Source organism: Drosophila albomicans, chromosome 2L (assembly GCF_009650485.2).
Source record: "Drosophila albomicans strain 15112-1751.03 chromosome 2L, ASM965048v2, whole genome shotgun sequence".
Taxonomy (NCBI): Eukaryota; Metazoa; Arthropoda; class Insecta; order Diptera; family Drosophilidae; genus Drosophila; species Drosophila albomicans.
The window spans coordinates 13007078-13020764 of record NC_047628.2 but is presented as its reverse complement, the minus strand read 5'-3'; the positions used below and the strand labels follow the sequence as shown (position 1 = coordinate 13020764).

The following is a 13687-nucleotide window of genomic DNA, read 5'->3' as shown; positions in this document are numbered from 1 at the left end:
GTAAAAACTGAAACTGAATCTTTTATGAATGCCATCAAAATGACTTCAATTTTGACATCAGTAGACAGCTATGTTCTATGCTGTTCTGCCAGCCAACACAGAAAACCTCCTCGAACTAAACAACAACTGTCAGTTGTTTATAAACAGTGGCAAAGAAATGACAGAATTACGTTTCAGAAATGAATTGGAATTGTTTGAGTTTTAGTGTATTTGTATAATATATTTTTATAGGATTAAGCAATTTATTCGAGAATAATATTATTTCTATTGAAATGAAATATATACTATATATTTCTTATGGTATTTTTATTGTATTTCAAATGTTTTTCTTGCTTTTATAATGGGATTTGTTTGTCTCAACTTTTTATTTTATTCAATGGTAATTGAGAGCTTGTGGTTCATTGTTATGTTCTGAATGAACAAAATATTTTTTTAACAGATTTATAATGCATTTTGTTTGTTTCTAAACGAATGCCAATTGCTGTTGCTGTTCAATATTGTTCTAATTGCAGTTTTGTTCACACTGCTGCCATTTATTCGACTGGACACGCAAACACGCCCCACAAAAAAAAAAAAAATGAAACCCATTGACTTTTTCTCTCCCCGCTCGAACTACTTTTGTCTCTCTGCTATTTGCATTTGAATGACAGGCCATTGTTTGTAGCACTATGCGATTCTGATTTTTATCGCACAAATATTGACAAGCCTGTCGTAGCATGTGAGTGTTTGTGTCCGTGTTTGTGTATTGGTCAGTTTGTCAGTCGGATATTGATTTGCATATTTGTCATAATGTCTGTCCATTTATCAGAATCCATCAATGCCATTCAAACTGTTGCAATGTTTCGCATTTTTTATTTACGTGCAACATTTTTTTATTACACACATTTTTTAATGCGACGCCTTAAAACTTGGCTTCATTATTTTTATGCCAAAAGCATTTTTCATTAATTTGCAGATTGTTTTTTTGTTTTTCGGTGGTTGTTTGTTTTCATTTCTATATGATATTTATTAAACTTTTGGCACTCAGTGTGTGTGGCCCAGTCCATTTTTGCATGTCTTTACATTGGACACGTACACCAAATAAAACGAGGCGACACTTTGAAGGCGTCACGTTCGCCAGAGGTTGCCACGAGGCTGCCTGGAGAGGAGAGGTAAACCAAGAGACAGCACAGATGGTTGCCGAAGGTTTCGAAGCCTTTTTGGTATGACAAGCAAGTTCAGCGCACACAAAAAATATGTTTGCCAACTGGAAGTCGAGCAAATGTCTCAGGCAATACGTGATATCTTTTCATTTCTGTTTAAACTCCCAGAGAAATTTATATGTCAACAATCAAGTTTCTTAAGACCCTAGATATGTGATCCTTGTGGGGGAATGTTTAAAGAAGTTTTTGATGTAGCTTCCATTTTCCAATTAGTTTTGCCTATTAAGATATTTCTAAAATAATTAATTCTAATTGTAAACGAAATCCCTCGTCACCTCAACAACCACTTGGGCATTAGAAACTTTCATCCTAATATCGATCGATTGGACGAACGAAACGTCAAGTTTCATTTTCATATTTATGAGCATTAACTTTTATGTTAATCAATTTTAAAAGGGTTCTCTCTGCCTAAAGTTGGTTTAGGAAACCTTAACAACAAGTTAAGCAGCTTAACGGCAACAACGAGATATGAGTTACCAACAATTTTCGTTTCATTATCAATTGCAATTGTTTGGTTAGTGAAAAGAGTTTCATTTGAAGTGGGATTCAAATAAAGCTGCTGTATTGAATGCTGCTGGTCGTGGACTTTAAATGATAAGCATCAAATTTTAATTATATTTTTATTGCCTTTTTTTACCCCTCTTCTCTGTTTTTTTTTCCTTTTACTGCCATCGCTCGAAGGGCACTTCCAGGACACTCACAGTGTGTCTGACCATCGCTTTTGTTAGTAGGGCCACAGCGTGGGTTGCTGGCCACTTGCCACAGTTTGGGCTTAAAAGCATTTTCAAAGAGTAGCAAAGAAAAAAAATATATATATGTTGTATGGAAAAAGAAAATATCTGAAGAGCTAGCTTTAAGTTGTGATGAGAGGAAGGCTTTAAGTTTTCGTTGTCAGCTGTAAATATTGCGCATACGCCGCGTTTATCGTCTGCCTAATGATGTATCAATAACGCTTTTACGACACAATTAATGGCGGCTACGGAAATCAATGCCCAAGTCCATTAATGTTTCGCCTGCCGCAAGTTATTAGCCGTATTTTGCCGATGCTTTCGGCGACCATAAATCGCGTTATCTAAAAAGGTTAAAGGGCACAAAAAGGACCCGAGACAAGAGAAGCACAAAAACATAAAGACCAAATCCAATTTAGTGGGTGCTCTGGGATCTGGTTATTGGTTATGGAGTTCAGGGAACTTGTGGCATAAATTTAAAATTTGTATGCAATCAGCATCGCATAGTTTTGCCCATTTATTTGTACGAGTAAATCTGCTGTTTTGGCCCTTTGTTGTGCTGCATATCGACGAGAAAGTTTTGCAACCCGCATAAAGTGACTGCGCTTATAGTTCTTCTCATGGTTTTTTGTTTTTTTTTTTTTTTTTTTGGCCATAAAGCGTTGTCAATGAACTCCAGTCAAGTAACTGACTTTGTCTATTGTTTAGCTCAGTTAATCAACCAGCATCATTGGCTATATAATTCACCCTCAGTTTGTTTTTGTGCGTTGTGTTCAGCTTTCTTGTCTCGTTTGGCGAGATGAAAGCAACAAGGCACAAGTCAATTATTTAATTAAAACGCTGTCACTTGCATGGCTCAAATGTAGCTCGTAATGTGGCACTGTTACAAGGGCTAAGGCTGCGGGCTGGGGAAGGGGCATAGGCAGCCAAGGACGTGACCGTGTCAGAGCCCAGAGAGAGAAGACGACATGAGCAAAAAACAACAAACGACGCAAAACAGCAAAAACATACACAAATAATTAAAAGCGCATACACAATGCGCACAAGTAGCAAATGAGGAAGCGGACAATGACAGCGGGAAGGGGGAAAGATTATATGCAGGAAAATGCGAAATGTGACTTGCAGAGAAAAACAACTTAAATGTGTTTTTTCTTTTTGCGACATGACATACGAACTTTGAATACACTTGAACTAATTTCAAGTACTTGCAAAAAGCTCGCAAGAAATGTCAAACTCAATTAGTTTGGCTAAGCATGAAACTGAGTGAGCAATAATAGCTGTGTTAATTAGCTGCGACTTTCTAAAGCAAACATAGCTTTCTGTTTTCTTAGATAAGTTGTGTAAATCTGACAAGCTTAACTTAATCCATAATTGATTTGAAAAAAATTCAATCTAAGTCACCAGTAATATTTAAAGTTTTTGCGAGTAAAAATTTCTTATTTTGGGAATCGATTTTTGTGCGTTACAATTTTGATTTTGAATGCATAGCAAAAGAAAAAGATTTAAAATATTTTGTTAAATGTACCAAATAAAAGATTTAATCGCTTTGCCTAACAATTTTAGTAATTTTCAGTCATTTATTAAGCATTTAAAAGAAAAAAGATTCTACTTTCTTATTTTATTTTTTTGCGTAACAATTGTTTTAAAATGCAGTGCAGAAAAAAATGAATTATCCAAAATTTTAAATCAATAATATTTTAGCATTTGCTACTTCTGAAATTCAATTTTCCTCCACAATATATAGAAAGCAAAAAAACACATTTTAAGCAATTCTTTAAATTGCGTCCCTCGACATTTCCAATTATTATTACACCAACCGTTAGCTGATTGTGAATTGTATAAATTTCGCGCAGCATTGTCTAATAAATATGTATGTTGAACCCTTTTTCAGGTTCTTAATTGTTCGAGTTTACAAATTTATTAGGATCTGCTGTGACTTGAAGTTGAGGTGTTATTTGCTTTTGTTGGGTTTTCGGTTAGATTTTAAGTATTTACAAGTCGTATGCCCAAGTTGTCAGACCCTCTTTAGGGTCATTGTTTAATAACAACCAACTGGAGCTGCATTTTCCTTTCGTTCCGTTGTCATTTGCACTCATCTGTTTGCCCCGTGCATCCTTTTTCTGCGTTGTTTTTTTTTCGCTCTCTCCTTTGCTTGTGTGCCTTATTTTAATTGTTGTAATTTTGCCGGACATTGTGTCATTGTTGTTTTTGTTATTCTTGTTGTTGTGGTGGCCGCCAGCTTGACGCCAGTCGCCTGTCCTCGATGTAAATAAAAGATGAGTTAAAGTACGATAGATGCGAATGTTGCGCAGGACTCAAAACTGGAGCTCGTTCATCAAGCGAGGCAGCTGCTGCCTTCGATCGATGTGTATGCAATAACAAACAATAGCCAGCCAGAAATTGCATGTAATTGAATGTAATACACACACAAAACACATCACACACACACACATACTCAGGTTGTAAGGCTTTTACTTTTTTTTTTTTGTTTTGCTGACAGGAAGTGGGTAATAAATTTTGCTAGCTTTAGCGAAACGAAGGACGACAACGTGACACTTATAGTGCAAGCGAGATAGAGAAAGAGAGAGAGAGTGTGTGCGAGACTATACGAAAAAGAGAGAGAACAACTTAGTTGGCTCATTAGCATTTGGGGACAGCAGAAGCATAAGGACATGTGAAAGGAATGATAGGAAGCCAGACAGGCGACAGGCCCTAAAGTCAAATGGGCAAGTTTGGTTTTGTTTTTGTCATCATCAAAGCCGCATTTCAATTGCAAATTGCCTTTTGCTTTCCTTCCTTCATGTGTTTTTTCTTCTTATTTTGTATTTTGCCCTCGGCGTTAGTATGCTGTTGAGAGTAAGCGAGCGAGCGAGCGAGAAGAGGCGACCAAAGCTAAACTTATCACACGAGTCATGTAAGCAACATATGGTCTTATTCAAAAGTCAGAATAACTTACATGGTTTTTTTTTATAAAATCTATTACGAACGATTTATACTTTGAATAAATAAATGAAGACTTTTCTTTTACGAAGGACTTTAAATGTATTGTAATTTTTTTAAAAATAAAAATGACATTTAATGCTTAAAACATAATTTAGCTTTAGAGTATTTGGCTATAATTTCAATAAATTTTCATAATTTATGAAAATAGTTGTAAAGTAAACTGAAATATTTTGAGTTTGTATAACACCGTATTTTTATACTTTAAGAGTAACTGAGCCTATAATTTATAATTCTTTTTTTTAAATATCTGTCTGTAACTTAAAAAAAATATTTTCTAAAGAGTTTACACAAAATAGGATAGAAAAATTTACTAAAAATCTGGATGCGATCAGCTAAAAAAAATGAAGAGTCTTAGTTGACTTAGCTGACAATTTAGTATGTTTAGTACTCTATGATACATTTTCAATATACCAACTGCAATTTTTTTTTTTATATTTGCTATATATTAATTTGGTATACTTTAAGAAGAATACCGCGCTGTTTGCTCTTATTCAAAATGGGTAGCGGGTATCGGGTCGAACACGCTCGACTGTAATTTTCTTACTTGTTAAAAATTCTTCATTGACCTTGTGCTACCTTACAATTCTATTAAAAACTTTTGCGTTCTCTCGCGCAATATAATTAATTATTGCCCCCGTTTTTTTCTTAAGCCGCAGAAACTTAACCGATTGTGTTAAACTGCATTGCATAAGCCAGACTTGTGGCCGTATTTTGCATACCAAGCCGACGGTGTGGAGCCCCTTTTTGCTTAGTATGGACCCCAGCTGTGGGCTTTAGTAGCTGCAGTCAGCTAGTCAGCTTACAAATTCCATTTACATACATTTCTGAGGCAGCATTCTGAGGCAGAAATGAGAAAGTCGCATTATTAATTTGCCGCACCGCACGACCATAAATAAGACTGTCTCTCTAACCTACAGCAGCGAGCACACACACACACACACCCATGTGAGGATATATAGTAGAGTAGTCTTCTCTATATATGCATGCCTATGTAATACATATGTAAATGTGTGCATGTAAATAAAATTCAAAGGACTTGCCCACTTCCATATGGCAAGAACTGTATGGAGAAGCGGGAAAAAGGAAGAAGGTTTGCGGCTTTTTCTTGGCTTGTCTCGTATTTCTTGTTGCGCCACGCAATTTTCTTTGCCAATTTATTACTATTTTGACTTGTAGATGGGAGCGAGAGAGGAGAGAGAGAGAGAGGAAAAGAGAGCGGCGACAATTTGTAAAGCAGGCAATTATCCTTATTAGCTGCTTATTTATAGCCAGCCCATGTTTGTTTTCTCGTTTTGCCATTGACGCATAAGCGATGAGTTTGAGCCCATTTGCAATGAACGAAAGGATCGAGGGAAGGAGGAAGGATTGAGTATGTTGTATATTTGTTTTGTATACAGTGCAACAGCTGTTGTTGTAGATGTTGCTTTTGGCATTCAGTCGCTTGAATTGAGTCTGCGAATTGAGTTAATGAGCTGCCTGCCTCACTGACTTTGTGTGTGCTTGAGTGTGTCTGCTTTATTAATGTAATTTCCATGAGACACACTCAGATCACGCAGCGGACGCAGCAGCTTCCCTCACACTCTCTTCGACAGCTTTAAGTCATTCAAAATTAATACATAATATGTTGAACGCTGCTCTCACAGCATGACAGGTGGAAGTGGAGGAGACGATGTGGCGGAAGCGGACTTGAAAAAGTCGCACAACATAAAGTACATTGTCAAATCTGCGACATTTTTATTACTGACGCCAGGGAGTAGACGCTTCCCCTGCCACGCCCCTCGCTCTGAACTGCGGAAGAGTGCGGAAGTGTGTGTGTGTGTGAGTGTGTTCGTATTTACATGCTGATGATGTCGTTATTAAACGCATAAATAAATTGTCAAAAAACGTCGCAAACGTCGCGCGTTCGCAACTCGCGGCAAGGCTTCTGTGTGTGTGTGTGTGTGTGTAGCTGTGTGCCTTTGTTAAAATTTTTTATGTACTTTGCAAACGCGGCAGCTAAATGAAAAACTTTGTCTCATGCGTTTCACTTTTTTTTGTAGCTGTCTTCTGCCAGGTTGCTGTTTGCATTTCCACCCAAGCACCGAGCCGAGCCTCTCGTTGTTGACTCTGCTCAACATTTTATGACTTTATTTCACCAGCAAACATGTGCAGTAAGTGCCCAGCGAAAGGGAGCAGCGAGAGATAGAGAGAGAGAGAGAGAGAGAGAGAGTGAACGAGAATGACAGTGGGGTATAATGCGGCAATTGACAATTAATTGGTTGGGGGACGCCAGTGACAGCGACCTCAAAATGTCGTAGACAAAATTGTCCCCAGGAAGTGGAAGCAGCGCGCATCAAAGTGACGCAGCATATTCATAATTTATAACGTACGCAGTGTGTGTGCAAAGGCGACAGACGAAAGCATTTAAATGAAGGAGGAGCAGCAGTAGAATCAAGTAGGTTAAAAGTCAGCAATACTCTACCAAAATATAAAGTAAGTATAGACATGAAGTGAATAACGTTGCGTTGAATTTCGTTGCAATCATATTAAAATTGTTAAAATCCAGTTATTATTTTATATGCTGCTTTGTTTGGCAGTCTGGTATATTTTCATACTTATGGTATATTTTGAATGTAATAGTATATCGATATACCAAATATAGTCAGCGGTATATTTTTTCTTCTTATTTTGGTATATTATTATTTTTATTGAAGCCAATTTATATAGCATTCAGTATATTTACGGTATTTTTTGGTATATTATTATTTTATTGAAAACGGGTAGAAGGGGAAGGACATTTTTTGGTATATACTATTTTTTTTAAAAAAAATGGGTAGGGGGTTTCTCACTGTCGAGCACACTCGACTGTAGCTTTTTCATTCTATTTAAAAAAATCTAAGCAACAAAGTGTTGAATAACTTTGAGCATCAATAGATATGTAATATATAGCTCAATGTTTTGTGTGCTGTTATATTTCAAAGAAAGAGCAGCGTCAGAAACAAGTATGTTAAAAGTCGTTGAAACTCTACCAAAATAAAAAGTACAGACATTGAGTTACCGCAACTTAGCTAAAAGTGACACATTTTCTATGGCTACTGCTTGTTGAATAACTTTACGCTTTAATAGAGATATAATAGCGCAATGTTGTGAATCTAGTTGGCGCCACTGGGCAGCTGGAATACGAAGCAGCAACGACTTAAAAGTCATTTTGTGGCTTCATTTGCATGCGTCCATGCATGAGACGCCTCTTGTCTGCTGTCGTTTAACTGATATGCGAATGTGTGTGAGCTAGTGTATGTATGTGTGTGTGTGTGCAAAGGACAGTCCAGCACTGTATGGTTGGTGATTAGTAGCCCACGTCTATCAACAGTTGCCCTAATGCCCAAGCAACATGCAACACCAGCACCAGCCACAGTCCGACAACTGACCTCATTCTGTTTACATTTGCAGCTGTTGCTACCCAAAGTCTCGACTGCTCCACTTTCTCCCCTCAACCCTCTCTCGATGCGAAATGCCAACGCAATCCTCAGATCAGCAGTCCCTATCAACAAGCAAACCCTGCAGTGAATTCATGTGGCAAAACAGACCCCGTTTTAGCAGCAGTACACACACACATGAGCTCTTCAACACTTGCCTTGTTTTTGCACAATTGACTGGAAATGTTCCGTTTGCTGAGACTCTCTAAAACTTCTCAGTCTGTGCAACACATTCGAGTGGCGCTAGCATTGACTTTAGGCAGGCAAAATCAAAAGCGGCATTGATGTGGCACGTTTCTTTGGCTAAACTGTAACTGCAACTGTAACTGCAACTGTTTCAATGGCTTTGTATAATGTTGTGCAACATTCTTGTTCGCATTGTTGACTTCGCAAATGCAATGATAGCTTTTCAAAAGCCTGTGGATTAATCGGGTTTCAGGAATATAAAACTGCAGAAGCCAATGAGAAATGTAAAATTATTTGAAGTGCTGCCTCTATTTTTTTTTTTTTTTTAAATGATGAAAGCAGTTGCTTTTGCCCAATTGAATCATTTCATATGTAGATTATAAAATTCTAATTGTAGTATTCAATTAAAACAAGCTAAGTTAAATACGTTAATTTGATTAAATGCAAATGTGAAACGAATTTAATTAGATTTTAATCATTACTCTTTTTTTTAGAATAATAAATGTCAAAATAACTTTTTTGAATCAATTCAATCCCTTCTTAAAACAGAATTATATTCAATTTTAAAGAGCTTAGTTAAGTAACTGCATATAAGTTGAATTTTGGCTTTGCTTGCTTTCTATAAGATTATTGTATCGTATTTTAAAGACATTTTTTTAAAATTTATTTTCATTCCTGGTAGTGAATAGTTGGTAAACATTAAATAAAATCTCAATTTCTAAGACATACAATGTTTGAAAGTTTTTCAATATAATTTTCTCCCATAATTTAATTCTTCATAAAATTAAATCGATTCCTTGCCCAACCAAGTCTGGTGTCAATAGAGTTTGTAGGAAATTTAATTTGTTGCAATTCAACTTGTGTCATTGTATACTAATTGCAAATACTTCAATGCGGCATTTGAGAAAGTTTTGTTGAAACTTGGCAACAACTGCATTTCCACAATGTATGTAAAGTTACCTGAGCTACAAAACTTTATCGCATGTATGTATGTGTGCTATTTGGTTTCTTGAACGAAAGTTGTGTGCAGATTGGAATTTTTGCAGTTGAAGAGTCAAACAGTGCGTATACGTAATGTAGGAAAGTGAGCCAAAGTAGCAATTGAAGCGAACAATTGGCAATATGTTTTAGACGTATGGACGTTCAAAAACATAAGCAAATATGCTGAAATTGTGATTATATTTCATGCTTGGCTTAGCTTTTGTGGAAATTGCAGCTACTTTGATCAAGTTACCAAGCCGAGTAGAGTTACAGTGGAGCAAAATTGCCTAGACAAGGAGAGTCGAGTCAAGCGCATTACGTCACATATGAATGTGTGTGTAAATATGTTATTTGCAGATGGGGGAAAATCAACAACGTCATGACAAACGTCTGACAAATATGCCAACTTTTGACAGCCACGCCCCAACGCCCACGCTTATTTTGTTCACGTTTCTTTCCCTCTCTTTTTTGGCTATGCAATACGCTTCATATTTGTTGTGTATTTGCGCTTGCCACACACACTCTCACAACGAATGTTGTGACTGTTTTTTGGGGTAAATAAAACGATACGAAGAAACATCTCGCTTTTCCTCCATTCACTGATGACTTGCCGAATCAGTCGACACTCGACACTCGACACCACTTGGCCTGTCTCGAGTCTAATGATGCGCCATTTCTCAAATCTTACGGCTACATTTGCCTTACATACACACATCTCTCTCTAATGGCGTGAAATTCAAAATGACGCACAGAGGTTTTCATGTCGAGCACCGGAGGACCCCGAGACACCAGGCCATTTGCCATTTATCAAGTTTATTAGCGACAGGCCCTGAAAGCAGAGCCATGTTGTGACTTTTGTCGGTGGGGGGACTCAAGTCTCACACACACACATTACATAAGCTGTGCTGGAATGCAATTAAAAGGCCTAGGAATAACAATCAAATGTATGAGTCACGTACGCAAGGCATTTTTGTGTAATTCAATTGTAAATCATTTGAAAATTACAATCGAAACAGGAATATAATTGCTTGCATTTGCTTTAATCTTTGAGCTGCCAAAATCATGTGCTTGAAATTTCAACAGCATACTTTAAGGCGATTTACTCGATTTATTTGCTTGCGAGCTTGCCTTATTGATTCAATATTCGTTCAAAGTCGTTTTTAGTATGCAACATCGCCTTGCGACGCCTGCCCCAAAAAGTATGCAACAAACTTGCAGTCGAGCACCAAAATGTGTGTGTTTATATATGTATGTTCAATATACATGCAAGCAACACTTTGGTTGCTTTGCTCTTCTGTGCTGCATGTGTTTAATGTGCACATTTCCATTTCAATGCACAATTTCTATAAACCAAACTGGCTAGAAAACTGCCTTAGAGAGTCAGAGAGAGAAAGCGAGAGAATTTGACGCCTTGACAGGTTTATCGTCTGTTGGGAAGCGAAAACTGGCTCGCCATGGCCTGTTTGGCAGCCATCCAAATCCAAATTCCAAAATCCTCAACTAAGTTTTTGACAAATTCCTTGCACGGCTTTACAGCTTTTTGCGAAAGGGCAGCTCAAAATAAAACTAAACTTTGGCGCTGCAGTTGGCAGCCGGTTTCGACGCATTAATTAAAAGCAAATTACAGTTGCGTTTCCCTTTCTTCCATAAATTTTCTTACTGTTCTTTATTTCTTTTTTTGTCTGCTGATTGTAAAATGTAAAACTTTGGCTGCAGCATCATTAAAAACTTCTTAGTCGTGTATTTGTTTCGTATTTCTTCTTTTTTTTTGTTTTTGGTGTTTTTCTTATTAAATCAACAGTATGATTAGCAATTCAAATGCGAAGCCACCTGTCTCAGTTCTCAAGATAGACGAGAAGCGAGGGCAGCTGTCGCGCCGCAAAGAAAGTTTAGCTAATTAAAGTGGCATCAAAAACCGCCGACCGCAAAGTTTATAAGCAAAAAGCAAGCACAAGAAAATGTCAAAACTGTGCGCGCAAATTGTGCAATGAGCCTTCGGTTGCCTACTTAAGAAAAAAAAGAGAAAGCTGGGGAGATTTTTGTTTAATGTTTGCTGAATATTGTTTACGCTTTCCGCAGGGCAATCAAGTGACGAAGATGTTTCAGATTGAATTGCGAAATAAATAACAAACTTTAAAGGCTGTTTAATTCTTATTAAAGATTTGATAGTGGCTAAACTCAAACTAATAAAAATACTATTAATGTCAGAAATGTTGCTGCTTTGGTCGAAAGCAATTTAAAGTTGAAGGCAAGAAAAACTAAAACGTATGAAAATAGACAGCTTGAGCTAATGGTTACAAATGGCGAGCTGTGTGCATAGAGTATATGGATGGGCTGGCAGATATGCAAAAGCCGGCATAATGAGCAAGACCTTTAATGAGACAAAGAGAGAGAGGGAGAGAAAGGTGAATGGGATGAGCATAAGGCAAGGGGCACATTGGCTTGCCACAAATTTGCGGATTGTGCAGTTCACTGTCAAAATACGAAAAACGAAAATTTAAAATGTGTTTACCCAAACAGTTTGGTTGGCTGGCACGCAGGACGCAGAGCAGGAGACGAAGAAACACATCAAGGAGAGAGAGAGAGTAAGAGACAGAGAGGGAAATAAACACAGCAAGCTTAAAAGCCTGCGACTGGCAGGCAACCAAGCAAAATGTTGCATAGTTCTAGGCGCGCTGAAATGTGAAACCATTTTGGGGGACAACAACAACAAAAACAAGCAGCAGTAACAAAAACGAAAACAATAACAATAACAAAAGGGCAATGAATGAAAATATCGTTGAGAAGCAACACACAAAAAAAAAACACAAAAAAAGTTGCAAATTGTCAGCAAAAAGTTGGCAACCAAACTGTGAGTATGTCTCTATGTGTTTTTTTGTTTTGGGGTGGTACATACAAAAAAAGGCATTCTGAAGTTTTTGATTTTTGGCAAAGCGTGTGCACGAATGTGTGTGTTGTGTGTTTTGTCTATTTGTGTTTGGTCTTTATGGCGCCCTGATTTAAGGCAGCAAACATATTGCTAGCCAAGTGCATCAGTTGGCGAAAATAAATGTTGCTCAAGTTGATTCTATTCTATTTGAGTTGTAAAGTACTCAAGCTGGGGCTGCATTAACTTCTATGGGCCTGAGTATCAGAAACACATACGAATATATTCCATTTAAGCTTTGCTCGTCTGCGTATACGTAATTTGGTAATTTAAGTTTGGTTGATGGTACTTTATAACTAAGCGCATGAATGGATTTGGGAGAGAGGGAAAGTAAAGTACCTGATTTAATACCCACTAATGTAGTTTGAATTGTTTGGCAATGGTGCAGCCAGTACAAAGCGTATCACGTATACGTATACGTAATATTTGCTACTTGCTGCTATTGTACTTTTAGCAAAGTAAATTGAAGCATGAAGCCAAGTTAATGGTATTAAGGTTTAAAGTTTAGTTCAAAGCTTTGATGTTTGTTCTGTGAAAAGGATTAGTTTACTTTAATCAAATGAAAAACTTGATGTGTACTCTTAATTAAATTGTATGCGAGTAATTTTCTAACACACTTTGTGATTTAATTAAATATTATTTTAAAGCATATTTTAATTAATAAATGGTGTCGTTTATTACCCGGCTATGCGGTAAAAACCTCTCTGCAGACAGCGCTAAATAACTTTGCTCTAGTTAAGTTATGGCCAAGACAACCAACGAGCGCTTGGCTTGTGCCATACTTCATTAGCACATTTTACTTCTATTACTAGCTCAGGTCGTTGTTGACAGCACCATAATGAGTCGTTTGTCGTACCTGCATAAAATGATTATGCCATAAAATGCAAAAAAGGACGACCGAAGCGAAGGACGACAGCATCCACTTAGCGGCTGTTTGCCGAGACCTGACATGTGTCCGAATTGCGTCGCCCTGCGACAACGCGACATCGGTGCTGCCATTAAGCGGCTACAATTTCAGTGCAGGGCATAGCATAGTAGACATCAATATGCGTCGCGGGCAAATAGCTTGATCAAGTTTCGTTGGTGCGAAAGCGCCACCAAATGTTATTATTATCCAACGAACCAGCAGGGCCGTCAATTCTGTCAATTTTCGACTAGCCTCCCACTCTCTCTTCTCTCTCTCTCTCTCTCTCTCTCTTTCTTTCT

The 13687-nt window shown here is 37.5% G+C and overlaps 1 protein-coding gene across 8 annotated transcripts in view; it reads right to left on the bottom strand.

Moving 5' to 3' along the window:
• Positions 1-13687, bottom strand: part of LOC117563965 (dual specificity calcium/calmodulin-dependent 3',5'-cyclic nucleotide phosphodiesterase 1) — a 99176-nt gene that overhangs the window by 48623 nt on the left and 36866 nt on the right. The gene's annotated exons all lie outside the window — the stretch shown is intronic.